At 40.2% G+C, this 25112-nt stretch overlaps 1 long non-coding RNA gene and 1 pseudogene across 2 annotated transcripts in view; one reads left to right on the top strand and one right to left on the bottom strand.

Annotated features, from left to right (window-relative positions):
* Positions 1 to 25112, bottom strand: part of LOC118553292 (uncharacterized) — a 383189-nt gene that overhangs the window by 193949 nt on the left and 164128 nt on the right. The window lies entirely within an intron of this gene.
* Positions 8998 to 9944, top strand: LOC118534702 (exosome complex component CSL4 pseudogene; annotated as a pseudogene).

The raw sequence follows: 25112 nt of genomic DNA, 5'->3' as shown, positions 1-25112 counted from the left end.
GCGTGCATTCCCACCAACAATGTAGGAGGATTCCCCTTTCTCTACATCCTCGCCAACATTTGTTGTTTCCTGTTTTGTTAATTTCAGCCATTCTAACTGGTGTAAGGTGGTATCTCATTGTGGTTTTGATTTATATTTCCCTGATGACAAGTGATGTGGAGGATTTTTTCATGTGTCTGTTGGCCATTTGTATGTCTTCTTTGAAGAAATGTCTGTTCATGTCTTCTGCCCATTTCTTAACTGGAGTATTTGTTTTTTTGGGTGTTGAGTTTGATAAGTTCTTTATAGATCTTGGATACCAGCCCGTTATCTAATATGTCATTTGCAAATACATCTCCCATTCCATAGGTTGTCTTTTAGTTTTGTTGACTGTTTCCTTTGCTGTGCAGAAGCTTTTTATCTTGATGAAGTCCCAATAGTTCATTTCTGCTTTTGTTTCCCTTGCCTTTAGAGACGTGTCTTGCAAGAAGTTGCCGTGGCTGAGGTTGAAGAGGTTGCTACCTGTGTTCTCCTCTAGGATTTTGATGGATATCTGTCTCACATTTAGGTCTTTCATCCATTTTGAGCTTATCTTTGTGTATGGTGTAAAAGGATGGTCCAGTTTAATTCTTCTGGATGTGGCTGTCCAATTTTCCCAGCACCATTTATTGAAGAGACTGTCTTTTTTCCATTGGATATTCTTTCCTGCTTTGTCAAAAATTAGTCAACCATAGAGTTGAGGGTCCATTTCAGGGCTCTCTATTCTGTTTCATTGATCTATGTGCCTGTTTTTGTACCAGTACCATGCTGTCTTGATGATCACAGCTTTGTAATATAACTTGAAGTCAGGCATTGTGATGCCCCCAGCTTTTGTTTTCTTCAACATTCTTCCAGGTCTTTTCTGGTTCCAAACAAATTTTAAGATTGTTTGCTCCAGCTCTGTGAAAAATGTTGATGGTATTTTGATAGGGATTGCACTGAATGTGTAGATTTCTCTGGGTAGCATAGACATTTTAACAATATTTATTCTTCCAATCCATGAACATGGAATGTTTTTCCATCACTTTGTATCTACCTCAATTTCTTTTACAAGTGTCCTGTAGTTTTTAGAGTACAGATCCTTTACCTCTTTGGTGAAGTTTATTCCTAGGTATCTTATGGTTTTTGGTGCAATTGTAAATGGGATCGATTCCTTAATTTCTCTTTCTTCAGTCACATTGTTAATGTATAGAAATGCAACTGATTTCGAGGCATTGATTTTGTATCCTGCCACATTGCTGAATTGCTATATGAGTTCTAGCAATTCTGGGGTGGAGTCTTTTGTGTTTTCCACATAGAGTATCATGCCATTTGCAAAGAATGAGAGTTTGCCTTCTTCTTTGCCAATCTGAATGCCTTTTATTTCTTTTTGTTTTCTGATTGCTGAGGCTAGGACTTTTATTTTTATTTTTATTTTTATTATTTTTTTAAGATTTTATTTATTTATTTGACAGAGAGAGAGAGAGATAGCAAGAGCAGGAACACAAGTAGGGGGAATGGGGGAGGGAGAAGCAGGCTTCTGCTGAGCAGGGAGCCTGATGCGGGGCTTGATCCCAGGACCCTGGGATCATGACCTAAGCCGAAGGCAGACGCTTAATGACTGAGCCACCCAGGTGCCCCGAGGCTAGGACTTTTAGTACTATGTTGAACAACAGTGGTGAGAGTGGGCATCCCTGTCGTGTTCCTGACTGTAGGGGGAAAGTTCTCAGTTGTTCCCCATTGAGAATGATATTTGCTGTGGGCTTTTCATAGATGGCCTTTATGATATTGAGGTATGTTCCCTCTATCCCTACACTTTGAAGAGTTTTAATCAAGAAAGGACGCTGTATTTTGTCAAATGCTTTTTCTGCATCAATCGAGAGGATCATACCATTCTTGTCTTTTCTTTTATTAATGTGATCTATCACGTTGATTGATTTGCAAATGTTGAACCACCCTTGCATCCCAGGAATATATCCCACTTGGTGGTGGTGAATAATCCTTTTAATGTACTGTTGGATCCTATTGGCTAGTATCTTGGTGAGTATTTTGGCATCCATGTTCATCAGGGATATTGGTCTGTAATTCTCCTTTTTGATGGGGTCTTTGTATGGCTTTGGGATCAAGGTAATGCTGGCCTCATAAAATGAGTTTGGAAGTTTTCCTTCCATTTCTATTTTTTGAAACAGCTTCAGTAGAATAGGTAATATTTCTTCTTTAAATGTCTGGTAGACTTCCCCTGGGAAGCCATCTGGCCCAGGACTCTTGTTTTTTGGGAGATTTTTTTTTTTTTTTAAGATTTTATTTATTTATCTGAGAGAGAGAGAATGAGAGACAGAGAGCATGAGAGGGAGGAGGGTCAGAGGGAGAAGCAGACTCCCTGCCGAGCAGGGAGCCCGATGCGGGACTCGATCCCGGGACTCCAGGATCATGACCTGAGCCGAAGGCAGTCGCTTAACCAACTGAGCCACCCAGGCGCCCCAAGGGAGATTTTTGATTACTGTTTCAATTTCCTTGCTGGTTATTGGTCTGTTCAGATTTTCTATTTCTTCCTGTTTCAGTTTTGGTAGTTTATAAGTTTCCAGGAATGCATTCATTTCTTCTAGATTGCCTAATTTGTTGGCATATAGTTGCTCATAGTATGTTCTTAAACTTGTCTGTATTTCCTTGGTATTGGTTGTGATCTCTCCCCTTTCACTCATGATTTCATTAATTTAGGTCCTTTCTCTTTTCTTTTTGAGAAGTCTGGCCAGAGGTTTATTGATCTTATTAATTCTTTCAAAGAACCAGCTTCTAGTTTCATTGATCTGTTCTACTGTTCTTCTGGTTTCTATGTCATTGATTTTTGTTCTAATCTTTATTATTTCTCTTCTCCTGCTTGCTTTAGGCTTTATTTGCTGTTCTTTCTCCAGCTCCTTTAGGCATAAGGTTAGCTTATGTATTTGAGATTTTTCTAATTTTTTGAGATAGGCTTGTATTGCAATATACTTCCCTCTTAGGATTGCCTTTGCTGTATCCCAAAGGTTTTGAACAGATGTGTTTTCATTCCTATTAGTTTTCATGAATTTTTTATTTTATTTTTATTTTATTATTATTATTTTAAAAGATTTTATTTATTTATTTGATAGAGAGAGACACAGCGAGAGAGGGAACACAAGCAGGGGGGAGTGGGAGAGGGAGAAGCAGGCTTCCCGCATAGCAGGAAGCCTGATGTGGGGCTCGATCCCAGGACCCTGGGATCATGACCTGAGCCGAAGGCAGACGCTTAATGACTGAGCCACCCAGGCGGCCCAATTTCCATGAATTTTTTAAATCCTTCTTTATTTTCCTGGTTGACCCATTCATTCTTTAGTAGGATGCTCTCTAACCTCCAAGTGTTTGAGTTCCTTCCAAATTTCCTCTTGTGATTGAGATCTAGTTTCAAAACATTGTAGTCTGAAAATATGCAGGGAATAATCCCAATCTTTTGGTACTGGTTGAGACCTGATTTGTGACTCAGTATGTGATCTATTCTGGAGAAAGTTCCACGTGTACTCAAGAAGAATGAGTATTCTCTTGTTTTAGGATGGAATGTTCTGTATACATCTATGAAGTCCACCTGATCCAGTGTCATTCAAAGCCCTTGTTTCTTTGTTGATCTTCTGCTTAGATGATCTGTCCACTGCTGTGAGTGGGGTGTTGAAGTCCCCTACTATTAATGTATTATTATCATTGTGTTTCTTTACTTTGGTTACTAATTGGTTTATATAATTGGCTGCTCCCATGTTGGGGGCATAAGTATTTATAATTGTTAGATCTTCTTGTTGGACAGACCCTTTAAACATGATATAGTATCCCTCTTCATCTCTTCCTACAGTCTTTGGTTTAAAATCTAATTTGTCTGATATGAGGATTGCTATCTTAGCTTTTTTTTTTAGGTCCATTAGCGTGGTAAATGGTTCTCCACCCCCTCACTTTCAGTCTGGAGGTGTCTTTAGGTCTAAAACGAGTCTCTTGTAGACAGCATATAGATGGGTCTTGCTTTTTTATCCAATCTGATACCCTGTGTCTTGATTGGAGCATTTAGCCCATTTATATTCAGAGTAACTATTGAAAGATATAAATTTAGTGCCATTATATTGCCTGTAAAGTCCCTGTTTCTGTAGATTGTCTCTGTTTCTTTCTGGTCTATGTTACTCTTGGGCTCTCTCTTCCCTTACAGAATCCCCCTTAATATTTCTTGCAGGGCTGGCTTGGTGGTTACATATTCTTTCAGTTTCTATCTGTCCTGGAAGCACTTTACCTCTCCTTCCATTCTGAATGACAGCCTTGCTGTCAAGTATTCTTTTTTTTTTTTAAGATTTTATTTATTTATTTGACAGAGAGAGACACAGTGAGAGAGGGAACACAAGCAGGGGAAGCGGGAGAGGGAGAAATAGGCTTCCTGCGGAGCAGGGAGCCCGATGCGGGGCTCGATCCCAGGACCCTGGGATCATGACCTGAGCCAAAGGCAGACGCTTAATGACTGAGCCGCCCAGGCGCCCCGCTGTCAAGTATTCTTGACAAGTATTCTTGGCTGCATTTTCTTCTCATTTAGTACCCTGAATATATCATGCCAGCCCTTTCTGGCCTCCCAGGTTTCTGTGGATAGGTCTGATATTAATCTGATGTTCCTCCCTCTGTAGGTAAGGGGCCTCTTGTCTTGAGCTGCTCTCAGGATTTTCTCTTTTTCTCTGAAATTTGCAAGCTTCACTATTATATGTCAGGGTGTTGATCTGTTTTTATTGATTCTGGGAGGGGTCGTCTCTACTTCTTGGACATGAATGCTTCTTTCCTTCCCCAGATTAGGGAAGTTCTCAGCTATGATTTGCTCAAATATACCTTCTGGCCTTCTCTCTTTCTCTCTCTTTGCCCTCAGGCACCCCAATAATTCTGACATTGGTATGTTTCATGGCATCATTGATTTCTCAAAGCCTTTCTTTCATGAGCTATTAGTTGTTTTTCTCTCTTTTCCTCAACTTTCTTCCTTTCCATCAGCCTGTCTTCTAGATCACATATTCTCTCTTCTGCCTCATTCACCCTAGGTGTTAGAGCATGCAATTTAGACTGCATCTCAATTACAGCACTTTTAATTTCAGCCTGATTAGATCTCATTTCTGCACTAAGAGACTCTCTAGTGTCTTTTATGCTTTTTTCAAGCCCAGCTATTAACTTTATAATTGTTATATTCCTGAATTCCATCTCTGACATCTTACTTATATCCATATTGATTAGATCTGTGGCAGAGAACATGACCTCTGGTTCTTTCTTTTGTTGTGAATTCCTCCTTCTAGTCATTTTGCCCAGAGAAGAATGTATGAGCGAGGGAGCAGAATCAAAAATATCAACCACGACCCAAGCAAAATACACACTAGACAAATCTGAAGCAGTCAGAAACCAAAACAGAAAAGCAAACAAAAACAAAACAAAACAAAACAAAAAGGGGCGGGAGATGAGAGACTATAATCTCACAAGGTGGATAAAGCAGGGTGATCCACTTGTTCCTAAGTGAATTTTGGTCTCTGTGTTAGGAGACACTAAATCCCAAAACCGCAAAGAAAGCAAAACTTACGTGTGTATATATATATATATATATATACACACACACACAAAAATAAAACTGAATAGAGTGGGAAAAGGCCAAAAATGAAGGATATATGTATAAAATGTAAATGTAAAAAATAAAAGTTAAAAAGCGACTTAAAAACAAAGGGTTGATACAGTAAGAAACTAGTTGAAAAGGGAAAAAAAAAAAAAGGAAATGGAAAATTTTAGACTGAAAGATAAACGAACCATGAGAAAAATCCTCAAGCTCTATATACTATTTTCCCCTAGTGCTAGAGTTTCACAGTCATGTGGGTTCCATAAACTAGTTGTACACCTGTTCTTCTAGTTGGTCTTCTGGGGGAGGGGCCTGCTGTGCTGCTTCTCAGGTGTCTTTGCCTGGGTGGAATTGCACTGCCCCTTGCCAGGGGGCTGGGCTCAGTGTAAGCAGGTCCTCTGTGTGGCTTTTGTTCCCTGAAGGCTTTCCTTACCTCTTTAGAGGATCAAAATAAAAATGGTCATGCTCCAATCTCCAGCCCCAGAGCTGAAACATCGTGGTCCCCCTTCTTCAGTAAACCCTGTAGGACAAACAGTCTTCACTTTTGTATGTGCCAAACCCCCACAGACTCCTGCGGTGTGTGCCCACAGCGATCCTGGGGGGGGGGGGGGCGGAGTCTGAGGGTCCCCATTACTGCCCTTTGTAGTGCCCTGGCACTCTCAGTGGTCGCGGGATCTTGCGCGTCCCGCTCCATCACTCCCAGGGTGTCGCTGTACTGTCCTTTACAGGCCACCACTCTGAGAGCTGTTGCCAGGTCATGGGTGCACCTGTTCCGCCCCTCCCAGGGGATGGCAGATGGTCTGCAAGTTCCAGTCCTTTCCGAGGTGTTCAGGTAGACAGCAGTCACCAGATCCACCCAGTTCACGGTTTATGGTGACCTGAGCTGAGAGTCCCCTCCTGGGCTCACTGACTGTAACCAGTTTCCCCCATCCACTGCTTGGGCACTCTACCGGCTCAGGCACCCCCGTTAGTTCTGTGACTCCTGGGATCTTGAGACCACACTGACCCACCTAGAATTCTGCCCTTTTCATCTGCTGAGCCCCTTTCAGACAGGGATGTCTCTCACTGGAGCAGATTTCTAAGTGTTCCAATCTTGCCCTCCAGTACTATATCACTTACTGGTAGCCGGCTTATGGAGGCTCCCTCCCCCCTCTGTTTATCTTCTGATATCTCCCCTTGGACTCATGTCTCCACACCTCCTACCTTGCAAAAAGCAGTTGCTTTTCTACTTGTAGAGTTCCAGATATTTTTTTCTTACATCTCAGGCTGAATTCATGGGTGTTCGGAATGGTTTGATAGTTATCTAGCTAAACTCAAGGGACCAGATGAAATAAGGGACCAGATGAAATAAGGTCCCCTACTCTACCACCATCTTGCCTCCCTAGACTATCTTAGAGAGAAAGAGAGAGAGGGAGGGAGCACTCGAGCCTGGTGGGGAGGGACAGAAGGAGAGGGAGAGAAAGTCTCAAGCAGACCCCACACTGAGTGTAGAGCCCAATGCGGGGCTCAATACCATGACCCTGATATCATGACCTGAGCCGAAACCAGGAGTTGGATGCTCAACCGACTGATCCCCCCCCAGGTGCCCTTAGTCCGGATCACTTTTAACAAAGAAGTGGTTAAGTGTTGGGAGCTAAATTGGAAATGAGGAGAAGAAGGAAAGATAAATTAATGGTCCAAGTCTTTAGGGGAGGGCGCCTGGGTGGCTCAGTTGGTTAAGCAACTGCCTTCGGCTCAGGTCATGATTCTGGAGTCCCGGGATCGAGTCCCACATCGGGCTCCCTGCTTAGCGGGGGGTCTGCTTCTCCCTCTGACCCTTCCCCTCTCATGCTCTCTGTCTCCCATTCTCTCTCTCAGATAAATAAATAAAATCTTAAAAAAAAAAAGTCTTTAGGGGAAATCAGATTTTGGTGAGGCTGAGCAGGAAAGGAGGTGGGAATACCATTTATTGATCACATCACATGCTTTATAAACAGTAGGCCCTGGTTTACTGCTTTCAATTTCATTATCTCATGTAATAATCAAAACAACACTATGTAATAAAAAGGTAGCTAAAAGGAGCATCCCCATATCATGAATAATGAAACCAAGTCTTAGATTAATTAACTGACTCAAGGTCCTAGAATCATATGTAAATTCAAAGTAGGATTCAAACTCAGGGCTTTCTAACTTATAGCACATGTTCTTTCCTCAATGCTAGCCTGCCTCTCAAATGATCAAAGTTCCACAAAAAAACTGCGAGGACTAATAAACAAATTCAGCAAAATTGCAGGATACAAAATCAGTTGCATTTCTATATACTAGCAACTAATTATTCAAAAAGGAAATTAAGAAAACAAAACAATCCCATTTACAATAGCACCAAGAAGAATAAAATACTTACAAATAAACTTCACCAGGGTGCCTGGGTGGCTCAGTCATTAAGCGTCTGCCTTCAGCTCAGGTCATGATCCCAGGATTCTGGGATTGAGCCCCACATCAGACTCCCTGCTCCATGGGAAGCCTGCTTCTCCCTCTCCCACTCCCCCTGCTTGTGTTCGTGCTCTTGCTATCTCTCTCTGTCAAATAAATAAAACTTTAAAAAAACAAAACAAAAACAAATAAACTTCACCAAGGAGATGAAAGATCTGTACACTGAAGACTATATAAAAAATAACGAGAGAATTCGAAGCAGACACAAATAAATGGAAAGACATGTCATGTTCATGGATTGGGGAAAAAAATTATTATTGTTAAAATGTCCATACTAACCACATTGAATCTACAGATTCAATGCAATTTCTATCCAAATCCCAATGGCATTTTTCACAGAAATAGAAAACACAATACTAAAATTCATATGAAATCACAAAAGACCCCAAATATTCAAAGCGATCTTGAAAAAGAAGAAGAAAGCTGAAGACATCACACTTCCTCATTTCAAAATATTTCAAAGCTACAGTAATCAGAACAGTATGGTATAGGCAAAAAAACCACATAAACCAATACAACAGGATAGGAAGCCCAAAAATAAACCCATGTATATGTGTTCAAAAGATTTTAGGGGTGCCTGGGTGGCTCAGTCATTAAGCGTCTGCCTTCGGCTCAGGTCATGATCCCAGGGTCCTGGGATTGAGCTCCGCATCAGGCTCCCTGCTCAGCGGGAAGTCTGCTTCTCCCACTCCCACTCCCCCTGCTTGTGTTCCCTCTCTCGCTGTGTCTCTCTCTGTCAAATAAATAAAATCTTAAAAAAAAAAAGATTTTAGACAAGGGTGCCAAGAACACATGGAAGAATAGTCTCTTCAATAAATGATATTGGGAAAACTGGATATCCACATGCAAAAGAATGAAATTATACCCTTAACTTAAGCCATACACAAAAATCAATTCAAAATTGATCGACTTCGTTTCCCTCCAGTGGCAGTCATGGCGCCCCCCGTGAGGTACTGCATTCCGGGCGAACGTCTGTGTAACTTGGAGGAGGGAAGCCCGGGCAGCAGCACTTACACCCGACACGGCTACATCTTTTCGTCGCTTGCTGGCTGCCTGACGAAGAGCAGCGAGAACGGCGCGCTTCCTGTCATTTCTGTCATGAGAGAAACAGAGTCCCAATTACTACCAGATGTGGGGGCTATTGTAACCTGTAAGGTCTCTAGCATCAATTCGCGCTTTGCCAAAGTGCACATCCTATATGTAGGGTCCACACCACTTAAGAACTCTTTCCGAGGAACTATCCGCAAGGAAGATGTCCGAGCTACTGAAAAAGACAAGGTTGAGATTTATAAGAGTTTCCGCCCAGGTGACATTGTCTTGGCCAAAGTGATCTCCCTGGGTGATGCACAGTCCAACTACCTCCTGACCACTGCTGAGAACGAACTCGGGGTAGTGGTCGCCCACAGTGAATCGGGTGTCCAGATGGTTCCCATTAGCTGGTGTGAGATGCAGTGCCCTAAGACCCACACTAAAGAATTCCGGAAAGTGGCCCGAGTACAACCTGAATTCTTGCAGACCTAAGAAGCCACATTTTACCCCATGGAGAGGGGTAAGCCATTTCTGAGAGTACATGTATGAACCCAACATCAAGATGCCATTGTCTTTATTCAGACACCTGGGGTTGGCCAACAACCACCTTTAGAAAAACCTGCTAGCAACTTCTGCTGTAGGTGGAATATTTTTCTTATGAACCTTTCAGTGGATTTCATTCTCTTAAGTGATCAATTTCTCTTTTGGAGGAGCCAGCAAACAAACTGTATAATGTTGGAAGTAGCCTGTTCCTTCTAACAGTCTTGCAAATACATATTTTTGGCTGTGACAAAGAAAACATTTTTACTAAAAGGAAAAAACAAAATCAACTCAAAATGGATTAAAGACCAAAAAAAAAAAAAAGAAAGAAAGAAAAGAAAATGTATTAAAGACTAAAACATAAGACCTGAAATCATAAAACTAGAAGAAAATATAGGGGGAAAGCTTCTTGACATTGGCCTTGGCAATGATTTAGATAGGGTACTAAAGGGGTTCTGACACCCAATTCCAGTGTGTGGGGGAAGGAATTCCCCACACAATGAAGGAATTCTTTGGACACCAACTGGGTGTCCTACAATTTAACACAATTCTGACACAATCTCTCCAGAGATGGCATCAAGTCTCACAGGTTAAGGGCTCAATCCTACAAAACTGACTCCCACCAACTTCAAAAGCTAGTCACAAGCCCAGGTTATCACCGGTGCTTCTGACCAACTGGCTATAGGAGTTTCCAATGACCTGCTCCAACTCAGGATGCCAATTACAAGTCTAGGTTGTCACCTGTACTTCTGACCAACTGGCTATAAATCCTATGACCCCCCTCCCTCCTTGGATTCAACTAATTTCTTAGAGTGGCCCATATAACTCAGAGAAACAATTTACTTACTAGATTACTGGTTTATTATAAAAGGATATATCTCAGGAACAGCCAGATGGAAGAGATGCATAGGGGAAGAGGTATGGGGAAAGAGCACGGATTTTCCACGCCCTCTCCAGGTGTGCCAAGCTCCCCATTCTCCACACATTTGCCAATCTGGAAACTCTCCAAATCCCATTGTTCTGGGTTTTATGGAGGTTTTATTACATAGGCATGATTGATTAAATCACAGGCCATTGGCTATTGATTAAACCCCCAGCCTTTCTCTCCTCTTCAGAGGCCAGGGGGATGTGACTGAAAGTTCCAACCCTCTAATCACAAGGCTGGTTCCACTAGTAACCAGCCCCATCTTGAGGTGCAGTCCAAAGGTCACCTCATTAACATAACAAAAGACACTTTTATTGTTCTTAACACTTAGGAAATTCCAAGGGTTTGGGGACCTGTGAGCCAGGAACTGTGGATGAACACCTAATACATATATGATAAATATATATTTTGGTCATCTGAATGACCAAATGTATACTTCTTACAAATCACAATATTGCAGACACCTAAAAGCACAGGCAACAAAAGCAAAAATAAACAAGTGTGATTGCATCAAACTAAAAAGTTTCTGTACAGCAAAGGAACCAATCAGCAAGATGAAAAGGCAACCTACAGAATGGGAGAAAATACTTGTAAACCATATATCTGATAAAGGGTTAGTATTCAAAATATATAAAAAATACCTACAATTCAATAGCAAAAATAAATCCAATATATTCCTCCAAAGAATACATACAAATGGGCAGTATATGAAAAGGTGCTCAACATCAATGATCAGGGAAATGCAAATCAAAATGACAATGAGATACCACCTCACACCTGTTAGGATGGGTATTATCAAAAATATTTATATGTGCTGGTGAGGATATGGAGAAAAGGGAACCCTTGTACACTGTTGGGAATGTAAATAGAATAGTAACTATGGAATAGTTTCCTCAAAAAATTAAAAATAGCTACCATATGATCTAGCAATCCCACTTCTGGTATATATCCAAAGGAAATAAAGTCACTATCTTGAAGAGGTATCTGCACTCTTGTGTTCACTGAAGCATTATTCACAATAGCCAAGATATAGAAGCAACCTAAATGTCCATTGATGGTTGAATGAATAAAGAAAATGTGCTGTAGGGCGCCTGGGTGGCTCAGTTGGTTAAGCAACTGCCTTCGGCTCAGGTCATGGTTCTGGAGTCCTGGGATCGAGTCCCGCATCGGGCTCCCTGCTCAGTGGGGAGTCTGCTTCTCCCTCTGACCCTCCCCCCACTCATGCTCTCTCTCCCATTCTCTCTCTCAGATAAATAAAATCTTAAAAAAAAAAAAAAAAAAGAAAAAAAAAAGAAAATGTGCTGTATACATACAATGGAATATTATTTATCCTTAAAAAGGAAGGAAATCCTGCCGTCTGCTGCAACATGGATGAACCTGGAGGCTATTACACTAAGTGAAATTAGCCAGACACAGAAGGAAAAATACAACATGATCCCACTTGTACACGGAATCTAGTCAAGCTCATAGAAGCAGAAAGTAGAATGGAGGCTGGTTGAGTCAGAAGAGCATGAGATTCTTGATCTCACGGTTGTGAGTCTGAGTCCCACATGGGGTGTAGAGATTACTTAAAAAAATACATAACTTTTGGGGCGCCTGGGTGGCTCAGTCGTTAAGCGTCTGCCTTCGGCTCAGGTCATGATCCCAGGGTCCTGGGATCGAGCCCCGCATCGGGCTCCCTGCTCTGTGGGAAGCCTGCTTCTCCCTCTCCCACTCCCCCTCCCACTCCCCCTGCTTGTGTTCCCTCTCTGGCTGTGTCTCCCTCTGTCAAATAAATAAATAAATAAATCTAAAAAAAATAAATAAATAAAATAAAATATCATTTAAAAAAAAAATACATAACTTTTTTTAAAAAAAGAATTAAATGGCTTGATGAGCTATTTGCAAAGAGTGCTCTCAATCTAAAGCAGGCCTTCATTATTTTTCTGTTTTAATGACTCTAGTTCTTTGGAAGGGCCTTGCTTAGGAAGATTTTACTTACTCAGAGAGGAGATGTCCTGAACATTTCCAGGTAGGACAGGAACTACCAATTCCTGAGACTACTCCAAAACATCTGATGTCCTCTTTCATACTCTCCCAAGACCTGAAGCAAAATTATTAGCCTGGAAAACCGTATCTATGTCCTTCCTCCAGAAGAGAGGAATTTGTCAACTTTGCCCAGAGGAGCAGAATAGTTCCCATCCTACAACCCCCTTTGTTTTAACCAATAGGGTATTACTACACATGACACAAGCAGAGACTTGAAATTTGCTTGCATTGTTGAGCATGACTCTGCCATTACCATGAGCCAAGTTGTCTTATATAACTGCTAACTACTTAGCTTGGGTCCCAAAATGAACCACAAGGAGAAATTCACCCCAGCCAACCCCCAGAACAAGAGCATAAAGCAGAGCTTCCCCAGCTGAACCATAGTCCCATGAGCAACATAAATGCCACTAAGTTAGTATGCCAGTAAGATTTTGTGATCATTCATTACAAACTATAGCTGATTGCTAAATACAGTTATGATGTTTGAATTAACATGCACAGGCTTAAGGTATGGGAACAGTTAATATTCAGAGGTTCTTGTCAGGGAGCTAGAAAAGCCCATATGAAATTTTTCTTTTATTTCTGACTCAAAATTTGGAGAGACACGCTAGCTAATTATATATCCAACCATAATGTATGTCATTTCTACCATGTGATTACTGCTTACAATGATAACCCGATAAATCTTTCCCAAATCTTCATTAAGACTTTAGCTCAGTAAGGAACTCCGAGAGTAAACAGAGCATTTTAATCCCATGGGAGGAATGCTATTATACAAGAAACACAGTGCCACATGAGGATATTATGCAAGAAGTACACAATGCCATACCTGATGAAGACCCAGGGAACCTAAGAAGTCTGAATAAGGGGGCACCTAAGTTGAGAACTGAGGGATGAAGAGAACCTCAGAGGTTGACAAGGGTGTAGGAAAGCAGATGTCAGTGATGAGGGGCCAACTTTGCAAGACCCAGAAATAAGTAAGCATAAGGTGTATTGCAAGATTTGAAGTACTATTGTCTGAAGAAAAGAAGTGGTAGAATGAGGAAAGGAGAAGAGGAAAAGATAAGAGAGAAAACAATCCCAGATCTAGTATTTTTTCTCTTTTCCTCCATATTCTTCTGTGAAGGGCAGAATGCTATATATTTCATATCTAAAGCACATTTTTTTTCATGGCTATTCCGGTATATGCAAGCCTAAAAAGGTTCTTGATCTCAGGACAATTACTGGGGTTTATTCATACTAAAGTATAATTGGCTGATAAGGTTAAAAGAGCAATCACCCCAGGTATGTACATTGCAATGAGCTGGAAAAACACTAAAGAGTATAATTTCAGGCATCAACTAAATGGTGACTGAGATCTGCCTTCCCTCATTACATCTAGCCTTTTCTGAGAGACTGAAAGTAATCTATCCTTCCTTTTAGGAAGGATTCTCATTATTTGCAGAAGTCATGTTCTATAAAGTCACCATGGATACTTGAATACTGTATTAATGAATACTGAACCACTGCCCCTAGAGGTAATCAAAGATTAGGTTCCTAAGAGCCTCTAGTTATAACATTTTCATCAACCAATCGATACATAACCTTATTTTATGTGTGCTTCTGTTATTAAAGACACCTATTTAGTATATACTGTTGATTCATTAAAGTTGAATTCATGGCCAACAGGACTGTAACTCATGCCTGAACAAAGCTTATCCAACACACAGTGCAGCCTTCTTTGCACTCAGGAACATTAGACAGCACTTCGGCTCTGCACTCGGGGGCCATTTTAAACAGCAAAATTGCCAACGGAGAGAGCACAAAAATGTGAAAAATGCGGTACTAAACAAACCACAGAAGACACTTATTTACAGTATAAGAGCTGAAACAAAAAGGCAGAGCATTGCCTTTTTCGACCTCAGCTGGGAACATGTGTGTCAGGTAACTAAAATTTTTTGCTTCTCTGTGCATGTCTGAGAATTACCACAAAACCGTCACAAGTATTGATTTGAGTTTACAAGTAAGATTTAGCAAGTGGTGAATTTGAAAATATGGAATCTGCAAATAATGAGGATTGAACAACATAATTTTTATACACGAACAACAAATTTTTTTACCCTTTCTGCCTTACCCACTGTTTACATACTGAGTAAACATTCTCCAGGACCCACATACAGAGCTGTTCCCACTTCTATTACCATATAGTGGTGTTCCCTGCATTCCAAATCCTGTTAGTACATCTTGCATAAATGAGAGTCCTACACCTTCTATTGGTAACATCTGGAAATTGCTTGTATTTTTTTATTGTTTATGCGTGTACACCCACACAAGGCCTTATACAAACTTTGTACATATGTATATGCATTCTCAAGATGTTTAAATGACTACAGTTTATTCAGAGACTAGAATATATCTTATTCTTTAAATATAGTGCTGTTTTCTTTCTTTTAGAGATGGAGGACTTGTCCGCTTTGGATAAGGAGATAACTCATTATTCAGTCAATATGTGCTTCAGAAATGCTGTCAGACATCATGCTGGATTGTTGTATCATCAACTTTTTATGCCAGGAATTAAGCTCTCCAAAATCTCCTTTTCTATGTGGTTCTAAGTTAGAGTAAACCAAAGGTGAGCTTGTACAAGATTTGGAAGGTAGAAGGAAGCAATGCCCATTATGCTCTGAGGTCACATTTGGTTAGAGGTGGTGGAAACAGATACACAGGTATCGGCAGGTTCCAGCTGGTCCTCATTCTCCTCACCTCCACCTCCAGCTCTCTGGCCCTTGCTGACTAACAGTAATCCCAGGCCCACCACCATAGGCTTCTCTGCAATTCGCAGAGGCAGTGGCCACAAAGAGCCAACAGCTTCCCATGACTACTCTACCAGCTCCCATTTGTGATCTGACTATAGCTACTGGATGTGCCAAGCACCAGGGTTTCCTTGGAATCTCTGATTCATTAACTGATACCAGGGTTAGTTAGTGACCTTCCCATGTCCCTTCAGCTCCCAGCTCCCATTGTCCAATGTTTGCTTCCCCAGCTCCTCTCCCACTGCCAAGATCTAATCCTTATAATAGATTTCTTCTTCCATAATACTCATGGTCATTCTGCTTCCTGACTCATACCGTTATCTGCTTCCTATTTCCCCTATTTCAATGCCAGGTCGTAAAAAGTACATAACAGACACTTCTGTGGACAAACTAAGCCACAGAGCTGGAACAATGATTCCTCCTGCTTATAGAAGTGTCGTTAAGAGGCCACATGGCCTCTAATGAGTCATCCTGGAACTGGTTCAATGCCCTGGTATTGTGATTCCTATTCGCTATGCCTTGCACATAGTCATTCCTTACATCCTACAAGGTGCCTTCATGTGTATATTCCAGGAGCCATCAATATAGGAAAGACTTGGAATTGGTTTTCCCATTTTACAGATGAGGAAACTAAGAAAGGTTAAGGTCATGGGGTTAGTAAGTGGCAGAGTTAATATTCAAACTAAAGCCTTCTGGAGGAATTTTTAAATTTCATTTAGTAGACCCAACCATAAAACTGAATATAAAATATTTAAGTAGGCACCTGTTGCTAATGGCTACTACTTTTACAGCAACAAATTTTCCCTAAGACAGTTGCTCCCTCAATGATTTCATTTTTGACCTACCATTAGCCATCTTCAGTAAAAAGAAAAATTACAGACACTTTCAGCAGGGCAAATAGGACAAAACTGAACTTCAGAAAATTTTATGGGGCCAGGATAGACCTGAGTAATCATCTAACATAGTAGATACCTTTTGAAAATAAGGAGAGCCTAGTCTCAGACTTCTTTGCTCCTCAAAGTATGTCCCCTAGACAAACAGCATAAGTATCACCTGGGAGCTTGTCAGAAATTCAGAATCTCAGGCCCTATTCCAGGCCTAGTGAATCACAATCTCTAAGGGATGAGATCCAGGAATCTGTGTTTTAACAACCTCTCCAGGTGCTTCTTTAAGAATCTAAATTTTGAGGGACACCTGGGTGGCTCAGTCAGTTAAGCATCTGCCTTCGGCTCAGGTCATGATCCCAGGGTCCTAAGATCGAGCCCCACATCCCTACGTCAGGCTCTCTCCTCAGCGGGGAGCCTGCTTCTCCCTCTCCCTCTGTCTGCTGCTCTCCCTGCTGTGCTCTCTCTCTCTCTCTGACAAATAAATAAATAAAATCTTAAAAAAAAAGAAGAATCTAAATTTTGAGAGCCACTGGGCCAAGTGACTTATCCAAGATCACATATTTAACTTGCAACAGATCCAGCTCCTCTAATTTATAAATGCAATGCTTTTTCCATTATACTAAATGGCTAATAAATATCAACATTCCCTTTCACTGTCCATTTACCATTTCCCCAGGCAGATCATAGCTGAAAGCATTTATTTTGTATTATACCACGATTATAACAAACAAGGCCCACGAAATAATACTTTATACAAAACTTTGGTCTCATAAAATCCTTTAGATCTTGGTTTTGAAATAAACTCTAAGGTATTCTCCTCTGGCCATAACAATCTATGGTTTACTCTCTCTCCTGTGTTGACTTGTCATTTGTTTGATGCTGAGAAGTAGTTGCACTTTAGTCCCCACCTTGGGGGCGTGTAATAAGAATAATCATGATATTGGAAAGTCTTAAAAGTTTCTAAACCAGAACCCCAAATTACTCTGCTGATCTGTCTCTTTGGGAAGCCTACATTCCCAAATGCAAAAGAGTTAGTCCTACTTTATTTAAATAACCAGTCCAGTATTCTTCAAAGTTTTCCACACAGGCCTAGGATAACATCTGTCATGGTACTTCAGATGTTTCTACTCTTAGGGGGCTATTTTATTATTGCAAACCATTTTATGAGTTGCTCTGTTCAGGTTTTTATATTATTCCAGAGAAGGCTCACCTGCTGGCACATAGTAAGGGGACTGATGGGGTTTGTGTCAGGTGCCCCTGAAATGACCTTTATTTTCAAAGTTGAGGATTTTTTGTATCGACAGTTGCTGAGAAGAGACCTCCTGAAGTGAAGCTCTGTCTGCTCAGAGCTGCCTGGAGTGTCAGAACAGAGGACACAAGTAGGGAGTTCTTATGGAGATCCCGGCATGCCACTCGCCCCAACAGATCACTGTTCTTTGAAGACCCTTCTCCGACTAAAAACACTTCACAAACAGCATCATGAGAATGCATAGAACAGGTGGCAAAGTAATGACCTGAATGAAAATTCAAAAACTTTGAAGACTACCTCAGAAAATGCCCTTCCTACATCCCATACAGATCTCAGGGAATCATTAAATTTTAACCATTGCCATCTATTATTCGTGTCCTTCTTCAGGATGCCAAAGGCAGGATTTCAGTATAAGCTGATTTAGCCATTTTTCTTCTTGAGACTCCATAAAGCAAGACCATTTTTGTTCCCTCACTGTAATTTTTTTTTATGGAAGATTTTTAAACATTGATAGTTTTCAAAAAAATTAACAGTAGAACAAACAATTCTGTCAAACAAAATCTTATGATCGAACAAACAAAACAAAAAATTATAAGCTTAATTCAGAAGCAGTGAGGCATATAAAAATGAATCTTGAAATGATATCCAAATAAACTCCCACATGTAATAGTTGAAAGTTTCCACTAATTAGTTTCCTGACCTTGGGTGTGTTACTTATCTTTTCTGGGGACAATTATACACCAACCTTACCTTTATAATTTATTGCAATACAATGATATGATATATGTGAAATGTTCTAAACTATAGTATAGAACATCTGGGTATATACCGACTTATTATTACAGCTCTGAAAACCATGATATTCTCATTTATGTAGCCTCAAAATTAAGCTAGGGTGCACCCATGTTCTTTGGAAGAATTGGACACATTTTTCTGGCACTGCAAACTACCATTTTTTTGCTGTCACCAAAACTGAATTTTTTAAAAAATCACATTATTATGCTTCCAGACAAGAGGACCACAGCTCCATTTCTTTCACTCCATAACTAGTACTATCTAATAAAAACATAAAAACATGGTAAAAACCATTTTCACCTCTTTTTGTTTTATGCTTATATGCTAGATCCAAAGAGACCATGCCATTTCTTGTGGAAACAGAAAACACAGTAATAAACCTCCACGTGGTTCATCCAGCTAGCACATCCAACATCCTTGGAACGCTCTTTCGCTTGTATGTACACTGATTTGCTCATTGACTGGGCACTACAAACAATTTATTGTAATTTTGAGTTAGAAGGAAGTGTAGTGACCATTTATGTCTGTAATCCTGTCATTTCAGCACTACAGGAAATGAGGTTCAGAAAAGTGATAAGACTTGCCCGAAGCTACACAGCTAGTTAGTAGCAGAGCTTAACTCAACTAATCCAACAAACCATGAGGGAAAACGCACTTAGCAGGGAAAGGCACTTATTTTGTTCTGCCATGCTTTTAAATTCAGCTGTTTATTTTTAATCAGGAATACTTTCAGGGCGCCTGGGTGGCTCAGTCGTTAAGCGTCTGCCTTCGGCTCAGGTCATGTTCCCAGGGTCCTGGGATCGAGCCCCGCATTGGGCTCCCTGCTCTGCGGGAAGCCTGCTTCTCCCTCTCCCGCTCCCCCTGCTTGTGTTCCCTCTCTCGCTGTGTCTGTCTCTCTCTGTCAAATAAATAAATAAAATCTTTTAAAAAAAAAGAAAAATACTTTCCAGAAGGCTTAATCTCACCAACAAGAACCTTCACTACTGATTCTTTTTTTTAGGTTTTATTTATTTATTTGACAGAGAGAGAGAGCCCAAGCAGGGGGAGCGGCAGGCAGAGGGAGAAGCAGACTCCCCACTGAACAGGGAGCCCGATGCAGGACTGGATCCCAGGACTCTGGAATCATGACCTGAGCTGAAGGCAGACGCTTAACCGACTAGGCCACCCAGGCGCCCCTTCACTACTGATTCTTAAAATTTTTGTTGCTTAGCGCTCACTGAACTCACCAATGCTAGCTCATCTGCTAAAGGAATGCCTTTTTGCCCCTTGTCTCTAGTACACAGCAATTCACATTTCAAAACTCTCCATTTTCCTTCTTCTCAGTAAACAATTCTTTTTTAAATCTTTGAATTTCCAGGAAAACTTGGGGAGGGGGGCAATATTAAGAGCAGATGTTCCAAGGTTCCTGGATTGAAATCCTGACTCTGCTCTGTGATAGGGTAATTCTTGGAGCTATTGGCAGATTCCCTCCACATTTCCTGGAAATTCTTGACTTTTCCCTGCATAAACAGATGAATTGTGGTCAAAAGTAAGAGATGATATAGCAAAAGAGCATTAAAAAAGCCTCTGAATTTCAAAAGTTCATGTTTTATAGCTACAGAGTCCTAGGCTTTCAAGGGCTAAGGAATAGATAAAGCATGATGATTTAAGAGTGAAATTAAAAATACTCTTGGGATCTCAAAGACCTGATGTTGAGTGAAAAAAGGCTAGACACAAGAGTATATACTACATGACTCCATTGATACGAACTTCCATATCAGGCTAAAACTAATATACACTGATAAAAATCAGTAAAGTGGTTGAGGATGGGCTGACTGGAAAGGGGTATGAGGGAAGTTTCTGGGTGTGATGGAAATGTTCCATACCTTAACATGGGTGTGAGTTACACGACTGTAATCATTGGTCATATCTTACTGAATTGTATACTTATGATCTATACATTTTAATGTATATAAATTATACCTCAATAAAAATTTTTTAAATAAAAAATTCCTTGGGATGTGAATAAAGAAAGAATCAGTAGGGAAGCAAATACAGCTTATATATTGGGGATGAATGTGTTCTCTGAAAGGGGGAGAGTCTCTAAGTCTTGTGCCTGTCCCTCCCTGAGGGACAATTAGAAGAAAGAGGAGGATAGAAACCATAAGACAAGTTTGGGGTATCTGAGAGGAAAGGTGACCTTGCCCTGCTCTTCCAGGTAGAACCTTGTAAAGTGGCAAGACTCCAGAATAAAAAAGGTTATGTGGCATGTCTGGGCACATGCTGCAAGAACAATAGAACATTCTCTCTGTAACCAAAAGCAGTTGAGACATGGCACTGAGGGCTAGGACCTCTGGAAAGTCTTCATTAAAACTCACCACATTGTAAAAGATGGATTGAATCTAAACAGTATGGCACAAAAATAGACACATAGAACAAAATAGAAAACCCAGAAATAAACCCACAATTATATGGTCATAAATAATCTTCAACAAAGGAGGAAAGAATATACAATGAGAAAAAAGTCTCTTCAACAAATGGTGTTGGGCAAACTGGACAGCTACATGCAAAAGAATGAAACTGGACCACTTTCATACACCATACACAAAAATAAACTCAAAATGGATTAAGGACCTAAATGTGAGATCTGAAACCATAAAAATCCTAGAAGAGAGCACAGGCAGTAATTTCTCTCACATTCACTGTAGCAACATTTTTCTAGATGTCTCCTGAGGTAAGGGAAATAACAGCAAAAATAAACTATTGAGACTACATCAAAATAAAAAACTTCTGTGCAGCAAAGGAAACAATCAATAAAACTAAAAGCAACCTACTGAACGGGAGAAAATATTTGCAAATGACATATCCAATAAAGGGTTAGTATCCAAAATATATAAAGAACTTATACAACTGTAAACAAGTTGTATACAAGAACTTATACAACTGAACACCAAAAAACACAAATAATCAAATTTAAAAATGGGGAGAAGACATGAACAGATATTTCTCCAAAGAAGACATACAGAGCATCAGGGAAATGCAAATCAAAACTACAATGAGGTGTCACCTCACACTTGTCAGAATGGCTAAAATCAAAAACACAGGGGCGCCTGGGTGGTTCAGCCATTAGGCGTCTGCCTTCGGCTCAGGTCATGGTCCCAGGGTACGGGGATCAAGCCCAGCATTGGGCTCCTTGCTCCGTGGAAGGCCTGCTTCTCCCTCTCCCACTCCCCCTGCTTGTGTTCCCTCTCTCGCTGTGTCTCTCTCTGTTAAATAAATAAAAATCTTAAAAAAAAAATCAAATCAAATCAAAAACACAAGAAACAACAAGTGTTGGTGAGGATGTGGAGAAAAAGGAACCCTCATGCACTGTTGGTGGGAATACAAACTGGTGCAGCCACTGCGGAAAATAGTACGGAGTTTCCTCAAAAAGTTAAAAATAGAACTACCCTATGATCCAGTAATTGCACTACTGGGTATTTACCCAAAAAAATACAAAAACACTAATTCAAAGGGATACATGCACCCCTATGTTTATGGCAGCACTATTTACAATAGCCAAATTATGGAAGCAGCCCAAGTGTCTGCTGATAGATGACTGGATAAAGAAGAAGTGATACACACACACACACACATATATATACACACACACTGGAATATTATTCAGCTATAAACAAAAAGAATGAAATATTGCCATTTGCAACAACATGGATGGAACTAGAGAGTATGATGCCAAGTGAAGTAAGTTAGAGAAAGACAAATAGTATATGATTTCATTCATATGTGGAATTTAAGAAACAAAACAAATGAGCATTGGAAAAAAATCAAGAGAGACAAACCAAGAAACAGACTCTTAACTATAGAGAACAAACTGATGGTTACCAGAAGGGGGAGGGAGATGGGTAAAATAGGGGAAAGGGATTAAAGACTACACTTAAGGTGATGAGCACTGAATAATGAATAGAATTGTTGAATCACTATTTTGTACCTGAAACCAATATAAACCTGTAAGTTAACTATACTGTAATTATTATAAAATGATTACCACAATCAAACTAAGTAACGTATTCATCACCTCACATAGCTCTAAAGTATAGTTCAAGTCCCATGTTTCCTTATTGATTTTCTGGCTGAATGATCTATCCTTTGTTGAAAGTGAAGTATTGAAGTCCCCTACTATTATTGCATTGCTGTCTACTTCTCCCTTCAGATCTGTCAGTATTTGCTTAATATATTTAGGTGCACCAATGTTGGCTGCATATATATTTACAATTGTATCTTCTTGATAAATTGACCCCTTTATCATTACATAATGACCTTCTTTGTCTCTTGTTATAGTTTTTGACTTAAAGTCTATTTTACTGATATAAATATAGCTACTACCCCGGCTCTCTTTTAATTTCTATTTGCATACAATATCTTTTCCATCCCTCATTTCAGCCAATGTGTACCCCCATATTCACTGTAGCATTATTCACAATAGCCAAGGTATGGAAACAACCTAAGAACCCATTGATAGGGCGCCTGGGTGGCTCAGTTGGTTAAGCGACTGCCTTCGGCTTAGGTCATGATCCTGGACTCCCGGGATCGAGTCCCGCATTGGGCTCCCTGCTCGGCAGGGAGTCTACTTCTCCCTCTGACGCTCTTCCCTCTCATGCTCTCTGTCTCTCATTCTCTCTCTTGCAAATAAATAAAATCTTAAAAAAAAAAAAGAACCCATTGATAAATGAATGGATAAAGAAATTGTGGTGTATATATATGCGTGTGTGTGTGTGTGTGTGTATATATATATATATGTGGTGTGTATATATATACATGATGGAATTTTTTAAAAAACTGAGCTCATGGATACAGAGAACAGATTGGTGGTTGCCAAAGACAGGGGCGGGGAGTGGGTGAAATGAGTGAACTGGGTCAAAATGTACAAACTTCCAGTTGTAAAATAAATAAGTCATGGGGATATAATATATAGCATGGCTACAATAGTTAATAATACCATATTGCATATCTGAAAGTTGCAGGAATAAATCTTAAATGTTCTCATCACAAGAAAAAAATTCTGTAACTACACGTGGTGACAGATGTTAACTAGATTTATTGTGGTGATCACTTGCAATACATAGAAATACCATATCGTTATGTTGCCCACCTGAAACTAATATAATACTGTATGTCAATCATACCTGAATAAAATAAAACAAAATAAAATAAAATATGAAACCATAAAAAAGAACAAGGGCAGAAAAGAAATAAGCAGGCAATTTATCACTGTCAGCTGTAGGAGACAAAAACAATTAACATCAATAAATGATTGCTGAACTGTGTTCCTTTTTTTTTTTAGAGAGAGAGAGCAAGGAGAGGGGAGGAGGTAGAGGGAGAATCTTAAGCAGGCTCCACGCCCAACTCAGGGCTCGAGCTCACGACCCTGAGATCATAACCTGAGCTGAAATCAAGAGTCAGATGCTTAAATGACTGAGCCACCCAGGTGCCCCATCTGAGCTGTGTTCCTACTGACCTTTCAATATCATTCAATTAGGCAATTCTCATGGAAAAGAAAAACTTTTTAATTGGTATTTTATATTTTAAAGATAACCTGTGCCACTGAGTGGGAGATCAGTGTGTTTCAGTGGTAGATGACATAGAATTTGATCAAACATCTAAGCAAGGGGAGCCTGGGTGGCTCAGTTGTTAAGCATCTGCCTTTGGCTCAGGTCATGATACCAGGGTCCTGGGATTGAGCCCAGCATCAGGCTCCCTGCTCAGCCAGGAGCCTGCTTCTCCCTCTCCCACTCCCCCTGCTTGTGTTCCCTCTCTAGCTGTCTCTCTCTGTGTATCAAATAAATAAATAAAATTAAAAAAAAAAAAATCTAAGCAAATTGTATTTCCAAGTTCTTCTGCTCTGCATCTTTATGGAAAAACATATCCAGATAGACACTGCACATTTCCTACCACCCAGTTTGCTAAGTGTGAGTATTTCATGGCATTATTTTATATAAAGGGCAGAATGAATAGTTCTGGGTAAGGTTAATACTAACAGGCTTCATTATGACACTCAAAATTATTTTAATTAAATCTCCAAAGTCTGTTGAAAGGAAATCTAGGGGTGCCTGGCTGGCTTAGTCAGTGAAGCATGAAACTCTTGATCTTGGGGTCATGAGTTCAAGCCCCACCTTGGGTGTGGAGCCTACTTAAAATTAAAAAAAAAAAAAAAAATTAAATATATTTTTTAAAAAAGAAAGAAATCTAAGCCAGCATGCATTGAAGATATAAATCCTTAACTCTGATCTTTCTTTGTTCCAAGCTGCCAACATAATGATTTAGGGTAGACAGTGGAAGAATAAGTCCAGCACTGGTGCTTTGCTGGCCCTCAAGGAAAAGTACCCCAGAATTTTCAGAACCAAATAGACTCACATAATATGCACAACCTTGCCACAAGAAAAAGAAAATATACTGGGATTTGTTTATCTGTTTTACCAACAACTTACTCAAAGTATAAATAGAACATATGCCATTTTTGGTATATGGAATACTCAATAATGTTAAAATCTCAATTTTCTACCACATTATTCTACAAACTCAATATAATACTAATCAAACTCTCCAAAATCTTTTTTTGTAGAAATTGATAAGCTGATTTTAAAGTTTATAAAGAAATCCAGGGGCGCCTGGGTGGCTCAGTCATTAAGCGTCTGCCTTCGGCTCAGGTCATAATCCCAGGGTCCTGGGATCGAGCCCCGCGCATTGGGCTCTCTGCTCCGCGGGAAGCCTGCTTCTCCCTCTCCCGCTCCCCCTGCTTGTGTTC

This window comes from Halichoerus grypus, chromosome X (genome assembly GCF_964656455.1).
Source record: "Halichoerus grypus chromosome X, mHalGry1.hap1.1, whole genome shotgun sequence".
Classification (NCBI taxonomy): Eukaryota; Metazoa; Chordata; class Mammalia; order Carnivora; family Phocidae; genus Halichoerus; species Halichoerus grypus.
The sequence above is the reverse complement of the archived record's forward strand: the minus strand, read 5'-3'. Positions and strand labels throughout refer to the sequence as shown.